This window comes from Diadema setosum, chromosome 5 (genome assembly GCF_964275005.1).
Source record: "Diadema setosum chromosome 5, eeDiaSeto1, whole genome shotgun sequence".
NCBI classification, from domain to species: domain Eukaryota; kingdom Metazoa; phylum Echinodermata; class Echinoidea; order Diadematoida; family Diadematidae; genus Diadema; species Diadema setosum.
Genome location: NC_092689.1, coordinates 28,031,981 through 28,040,195, shown reverse-complemented (window position 1 = coordinate 28,040,195; position 8,215 = coordinate 28,031,981).

Below are 8,215 nucleotides of genomic sequence, written 5' to 3'. Positions count from 1 at the left end.
GGTAGATTTGTTGAACGAGTAGCTCATCTTTATAAGTTCAATGACAACCAATAAAATCGTTACAGCTCACCAATCATTCCAATAACTCTTTGTCGTAAACTGATATTAATGTGCCCAGTATTCAACATCAGGTCTATGTAGGTTTCCGACATTATCATATCATTCGTATTTCAAACAAAGACAGTGAAAACATGTTGTTCTATATTCTGCACCGGTAGAATTTTTTATGCATTTTTGAATGTTGCCCCTATATACTCCAAAAGCCTAAAAAATACCCACGGTCTATACGTAAACGAAATTTAGTTGACTCGTGGCGATTCGGCCCGTCATTATAATCAAAACACTGATGTAAGTACATAATGTACCAAGTTTTGCTGTGGCACGTAACTGTTACGCGTTGATTTCTTCATTTCATTTCATTTATTTCATTTCCAACAATGCAAAACTGTTTACATACACAAAATAACACATTATCAATACAATTAACAAATACAAGTTACAAAGAAAAATATGTGAAATTAACAATATTACGCATCACATAAGCAGATGAAACTGAATTACAATTAAAGTTGCAGGAAATGGAGGAGACGTGCTGAAAAGCCAAGCTTGTATTTTGCAGTCTCCTTGTCACATCATGGAAGGTAATAGGGGTTACTGGATATAGCACTAACGCACACATGTACACGCACATTTATACACACATACATACATACATACTGACATACTGACATCCAAAATCACACTTACGATCCAACACATTTTCATGAAGATTCAACATGTTTCAGGAACCTCATTTGCTATTTTGAAAGATAGGACGAATCTACTGCTACAATGCAACGTTGGTAAACGATAGTACCAGACCTCATCATTTAAATCCTTCTCTTTTCGCAATAGCAGCGGCAACAAAAACGGGCAAAAGGAAAAATAAACACGAGGACAACATGATGCATTGCTCTATACGTGTGCAGGCTGAAAAGCCGTCTTAAAAGGTCGCCCCATTTTCTAATCCCCAATGATCTAAGGAGCGAGGGTGGTAATGTGGATTCATAATACGTGAAACGAGAACTTCGGGATAAGCCCATCTCTATTTCTGACTCTTTCAAACTGGGCTTACCTTTTATGTTTTCGTTCCTTTTGTCAGATTTCTCCCTAAAAGCCAGCTGACTCGGGGCGATCCCAATAGCACGACTCCTTTGAGGGTATTCCGCCACCAAAAGCCAGCATTTCACCCGTTTTCTCAATAATGTAGTCATCTGCTTTCTTATCATGTTTGTCGCATATGTGTGTGTGAGTGTTTCTTCCCCTCTTGGCTGTAAGAAGGTTTAGCATGAAAATTACTGATGTCCCCCGGGGGATTTCTGCATTTCCTCTCCTTTTTTCTATTTCTTGAAGAAGAATGCATATCTTTAGATGGCATACTCTGCTTCCTCGATAACAAGAGCTTTTCTTGGTTTTTGTAAATCTCTTTGTTGGTGTTTCAGGAGGGGATTTTGTTCAAGAATATTATCATAATGCCGACCCATGAAGTCACTGTGTCAAATCTGGGGACAGTGGCTGTGCGAGATTCATGCGCGCTCATTGCGCTTTCTAAAGGATGCTTCAACAGGTTGTACACGTAACATTACGTGTATAGATTTAAAATAACATAAGTTTATTAGCCTTCTGTTGTGTTACAGATGCTGCATAATGGTGATGATATAATAAGTGCTCTGCTCAAAAGCACATCAGTTTTACGATGCTTCCAGTTTTGAATATCCCGATGGAATCCCATTTTCTTTGCTCATATTTCCAGTTTAGAAAATCTGAGCTATACGTTATACGTGTTCCTTCTTGCAACAATTCAGTCTTTGATAATGTGTAGATAATGAAGCTATATGACCAAAAAAAAGATTGAAAGACACTGTAAAATAAATGCTTACACCCCATCTGAAAACCTGTGACTGATCTGATTTATCATACCCAATAGCCCGATATCCAGTAGACAATATACTATCTGGATTATCCATATCAGTAAAGCTTAATTAACATGTTGATAGTTTTTCATAGATCTCTCGACATCCATCTTGAAAGCCAACTTGAACATGGTGATGAATTGAACTGTTGAATAAAAGTGTTTCTGACTTGAGTAAGCTTGACCAGAACACCTGTGGCTGCTCCGTGGCTATTTTCTCATGCACGTTCGACAGTAAACTGTCAAAGTAAATGTACCACCACCGTCCCCGTAGCATATTTTGAGAATCCTTATCTGGCTGATACCATTTCCTCCTATTGTCTTCCAACTCCAAGAGATCACTCACCATTTCTGTTCCTGTACGTTGGTATAGCGCTGGGAAACAAAATTTGAGAAAGTGGTACCATATATTTTAATTCGTATTCTCCGTTCCAGAAACAGAGTGTCGTGACTTTGCCTTTAATTCGTGAAAGCTCCGTCGAGCGAGCAATCGCGGAAAGCGACGGAGACGTATAGCAAATGCGATCACGCAGGTGGAAGCAAGCGTTCACTTTATCACAGACGATGAATGTTTAATGACCACTATCCAGGAATGGATATTGATTCTCTGATACGAATACTCCGAACACTCTAAAGCTAAGGCAACGTTTAATGCAACGTTAGAAAACTTCAGGATGGAAATTTCTGCCATATGAGACGTTTTTGTTGTTGTTGTTGTTGTTGTTTTATCGCAGTGATTTCTGTACAAACAAATACGGGTGGAATACCATAAAACGCAACTGAAATTCCATATCAATCCGGGAAAGAATTTCGATACATTTTAACATCATCAGATGATGAATGTGGATCTACGGGGTATGTTTTTTTGTCGTAACAAGAATAGATCACAATCGACAGTGCTTTTACTCATGTTGGAACAAAAAATTGATATTTTATGTCTTTTCAGCATCAGGTTTGTTCTCGTGATAGTGCTTTCAGTCTATACGGCATGCACATTTTCTTATCCCGTGACGAGGCTGATGCACCGATTTCGTGTTTTCGTTATCTCTTCCAACTGTTGGCACGGCTCAATCCTCCGAACAGGGACATCCGTCACCATCATTCATTTCATTTGCTGCTAAGGGAACGATTTATCATCTATTCACAGACGTTGGCACGAGGGGGGAGTCGCGCCGAACCAGAGCCTTTACGGGACCAAGTATGGAACGCTATTAGGACAATCTCTCGGCGATATTGAAAGTCGCCATCTGGGTAGATTGGGCAGAGGCAGCGCGGAATAGACTTAAGTGACAGAGATGTGCCCACGAGTAAGAATTCGGCTATAAAACCACATTTGCTCCAAATCAATTGATGGAGAGGCATAGAAGATTTCGCCAAGGCTTTCTATACCCAATGACAACGGCGGAGCTTTATATCGCTCGTCGATATTGTCCGAAAATAAACTTTCAAGTCGAAAAGTGAAATGTTCGCGTTCTTATTACGAGATCCTGTTGACCGGTCGAGCCGCGCTTACTATGTCTTGCCTTATATTTCTTTCTTTTTTTCTTTCTTCGAGCCCAGTTGACCATAAGAACAGACGGCTTCACGCTTGATGTAGTCATATGCAATTTAGTCATTAACTTCTGACCTTCTAAACTCCATCTACTCTCATTTCTTTTCTTTCCCCCCCCCAGTAACATATATCACAATATTTATGTGCATTGCTCCAGTTGCAAATAGTGTGGCCATCCACCTACTGGAAAGCACGATTCGAGCTTGGCAAATTGTTATTTTCAGGGAGAAAAATGTAGGCTAAGTCTTGAAAATAATATGTTCTCATGTTCTCATATCAAGATTCAACAATCTACAAAATCCATAAAGTACACGAATATTTCAGTGTACTTCGTGGTTAGTATCCAACAAAGCAATGAACATATCTATCTTCAATCTTGAAACTTGTCTTGGAGTGTGTTCCCCTCCTCTCTCCCTCTCTCTCTCTCTCTCGATCTCCCTCTCCATCTCTCTCTCTCTCTCTCTCTCTCACTCTCTCTCATCTTCTGCTCATATGTCATTTCAGGAAGATTCCGATTTCATTACTCAAAATATTGTTACATGTTTCAGGTATCATCGACAACAAAAAAAAAAAAACACACACACACAAAAAAAAACACCACATAACTTAACAATAATTACTTTAAAAAGAGATCAACCTGCAAATGGAATGTTGGATTTTGTGTATCATTTTTTTTTTTATCAAGCTGAAATTCTTCATTTTCTCAAAACTTATCCGGTACGACATGGCAACATCGTAACACAGCTAGTATGCTCCCATAGCTTCCGGTGTGAAGTTAAGGATACACGTTGGTTGAAGTACCATTGTAACCACTGCACGAGTTTAACAGTAAGGTTAGAAAATTATGTAAACTGGTATTATTTTGTGAATGTTTGATGTGCTACCTGCCTTAAAAGAAATGGCGTTATTCACAAAAGTTGTGCACTATTATGAGACGGAATTGGGGAAAAACAGGAGGGAATGTTGAGAAAGAGGGTGCGGAAAAACGGGAGAGAGAGAGAGAACAAAAATAATGAAATACGCAAGTTGGTCTAGCGCCATCTACCGTCCACTCAGACGAACGAGTTGTCATCAGTCGTGTCAATGTGCATCATACAACTACATGTATATGAGGACTCTTTGGATGAACTTCTTTTCTTTCCTGTGATTATCCTGTACTCTGATGTAAAGATTGTTTCAGAGAAAGTGCTTTTAAACAAGCTTTTTAGATTGTTCTTTTAAATAGCTGGCTTTTAAATAGGAACAGTTCAAGAACCCATTCCCCTCTCCCACCACCACCACCACTACCGGCGGCCGCCGCCGCCACGACCACCACCCCTTCCAGCTCACTGGTATTACCCCATCTCTCGCCGGATCAAGTTCATTGCGGTAGGTGGCCTCATTCTGTCCAACTCACTGATCTGTATTTATCGTTTGGAGATCAGTGCTCTAACTGCAATCAAACGGACATGTGATGGAGGCAAGTGTATGTACACAGTCGCGTAGGAAAAACACAGACAAACAGGCAGGAACATCCTACATACGGACTCGAGATAACAACTGGTATTGGAACCGTCCGTTTTTTGTTTTCTTTGTTTGTGAGTCTCTTGAGTTTTACTACATTCAGTGGTTAGCTCAAGACGGATGTGCAAGACGGATGTGCATTGCAATATTGAATATTCATAGCTACAAGTAGACCTAATATACAAATTTGCATGAAATGTCAAACAAAGAGTATGAATTTCTATTTGCTATTTGCTATTTCTATTTGCAAGAACTATGGCTATTTTTTCCTCTTTACCGGAAGTTCATGACGAAAGAAGGCGTCATCATGGAAGTTATTATGCACCTACCACTGCTCATCATGCGTAAATGATGAAAAGAAAATTATGAATGGATATTCATGTATATGTCAAACTCTCTTTCTTGGAATTCCACCTCCCTGCCCCCCCCCCCCCCTCCCAAAAAAAAAAAAAAACCACAACCAAAAAACAAAAAAACAAAAAACAAAAATGAAGCCAACAACGCTACAAAAAAAAGAAGAAGATGAAAATGTGAGTCATGATTATTGTGACGAGACAACCGACGTTCAGTTTATGATGTCAAATTATCTATCAAAGCTAATACCACAAGTTGGGAGGTACATTCAATTGTTAATTAATAGAATAGATTAAGATTTTCGTTATACGCAAGGAAAAGAGAACTCGGTAATTAATAATGCTAGAAGGTATTTCATGTGAATGCATGTGATCACTGATGGACTTTTGAAGATAATAAAGTAGTGTTCAATGTTTTAGTACTTCAATTACTACTGAAGAGCATTCTCTTTTTGTGTGTAATCTAATATCAAACACATAATTATGCACACTGAGGTGGGCTGTCAAAGTGATGTTGAGTTCATGACATGCTTAAGACGTCATTATTCCTTTTGTAAAAGGAAGAAACGAACAATGCCTTGAAGGCATTATTTGCCATTTGCAGATGAAACAAAAACCCAGCTTTCGTTCTTCAAAATAGTTCTAAAATGCGAGTTAGGGATTGAAACAAACAATGTAAAAATTTGAATCAGTATAATCAATGTTAAGTATTGTTGAATATAGAAAATGTGAACAATACTTCACATGATAGATAGTATCATATAATCAATGTTGAGTATTGCTGAATATAAAAAAAAAAACTGTAGACGGTTCTAACTAAACCGTCTACAGTTATGGTTTATCGAGAAAAATGGTGATATCTCCTTATATTTTAGGCTTTATTGCGAAATTTTTATATGTAGGATGTTTTGCGATACTGATCTGCACATAGTGTATGCATCAGATGAGATATCTGAAACATTTTTTAAATCACTGCTCCCGATGGTAAACAGTACCTTTAAAAACACACCCACACACCCACCCCCCCCCACATACACACGCGCGCACACACACACACACACACACACACACACACACACGAACCCACAAAGACGCACTCTTCATATAGCGTTGTTCTCCTTATAGTATTGAAGGTGTCCTCAACACGGCAAATAACTACTTCATTTTCAGATCCCTTGCCAAATATCACCTCTGTTAGTATATATTTTCACAATTCTTTTTTAGCACATTAACCCTTTATCACTATCAATCAAACAGCGTCTTTGTTACCTTCAAATATTTGCATCAAAATAACAACATCGCTGGAAGCAAACGCTGACCGAAAGAAGCGCACTATTGATGATTGCTTCGCAGGCTGAAACTTGAAGATTGCCAGATTACATCCACATGCAACATGGTATGATATCATATATTATGGGGTGTGATCGCTATATAATCAGAAAACCAAAATCACTCGCAGCCCCAACGATGCAAAGACAGCGTGAAAATCTGGTCCGATGTTATGAACATATCGCGAATCAGATTATGGGTCAAAAGCGTTTCTCATCTGTATATTCGCCGCCTTTCTTCAAGAGCCTCCATCTTGTTGCGTGCGACGAGGAAATAGAGGCGTAGTAAATAAGCACTCACATATGCATCAGTTACTCACACTCGAATGAATAGCTGCTATACTATTTCGCGATACAGATCATAGTGCCGAAAGCGCTGATGAGGACCTAGTAAAAATTTGATAGCGGGTTGCCTTTGATAATCAAAGTAATGCTTGAAAGATCGAACGATACAACGTATATAGGTCTACTCATCTACATATTTTGAATCAAGAAAACAGCGGATAAGCACAGGGTCAGAGTTGAACAAGTCAACCGCTATCTCAAGCCAAACTCGACAAGACATCATCTATAGGCCTATACTTCTAGTTTTTCCTGACCTGCCTCGTTCCGCCCTTTATACACTAAAATCTGATTCTGTGCGAAGTCACACACTATAACATGGGCATTTTGCCGACACCATTTCAAACCTTGGTGAATTCACGTAACTATCATGCTATTGTTCTTTTTTTTTCACTGTATCGTCCATGGAACCCTAGCTGTTTACAGACCGACCTGTGAACAATTGAAGAAGAATATATTCATTTTTTTAAAGTGAACTGTCGCAGATTTTGTCCTTGTCTTCAAGCAAAAGATGAAGAAGAAGGAGGAGGAGGAAGAGCAGGAGGAGGAGGAGGAGAAGGAAGAGGAAAACTCGAGGATACGAGCTTAGACTACGGTGGGGGGGGGGGGGGTGTTGGATTGAGGGGAAACCGACACCATGGAAGGATGGAAGAAATATCGTATCTCCAGTGGCGCTTGCGGGTTTGATGCTATTTATCGTTACGCTATGGCGGCAGACAACAGAGGACTTGCCGACAAGCCCCGTTGGGGTTAAGGCGGAGACCGGGGGTCAAGTCCCCTGTAGTGTCCCGTTGCTCTGCACTGGGAGGCCGCTCAGCCGCTTATCTGCTACCGCTCTGCCAGTCCCATGCTCACAAGGGTTTACTGTTGGCTGTGAGGCAAATTGTGTTGAAAACGGTTTTCTACAGTTTCCTTCGGATTCCAGCTGTGTTCATGTCAAGTCGGTAGATGGTTTTATTAATATTTTCGTCCCTTTGATATGTGGGTGGGATATCTTCAGTTTGTGCCGTCGAATGAATAAAAGTTGACAGCGAGCTGCGCTTGAACGAATCGTTTGTTCCTCTCCCAAGAAAAAACAGAAATGTATTCGGAGAGTGTCGTAGTTTGTTTGTTTCTTGGGGACATAATTTGTTTTTCAATAAAGATGACAGCAATATGGAGGAAGGAAAGTTCTTACTCCCACGGA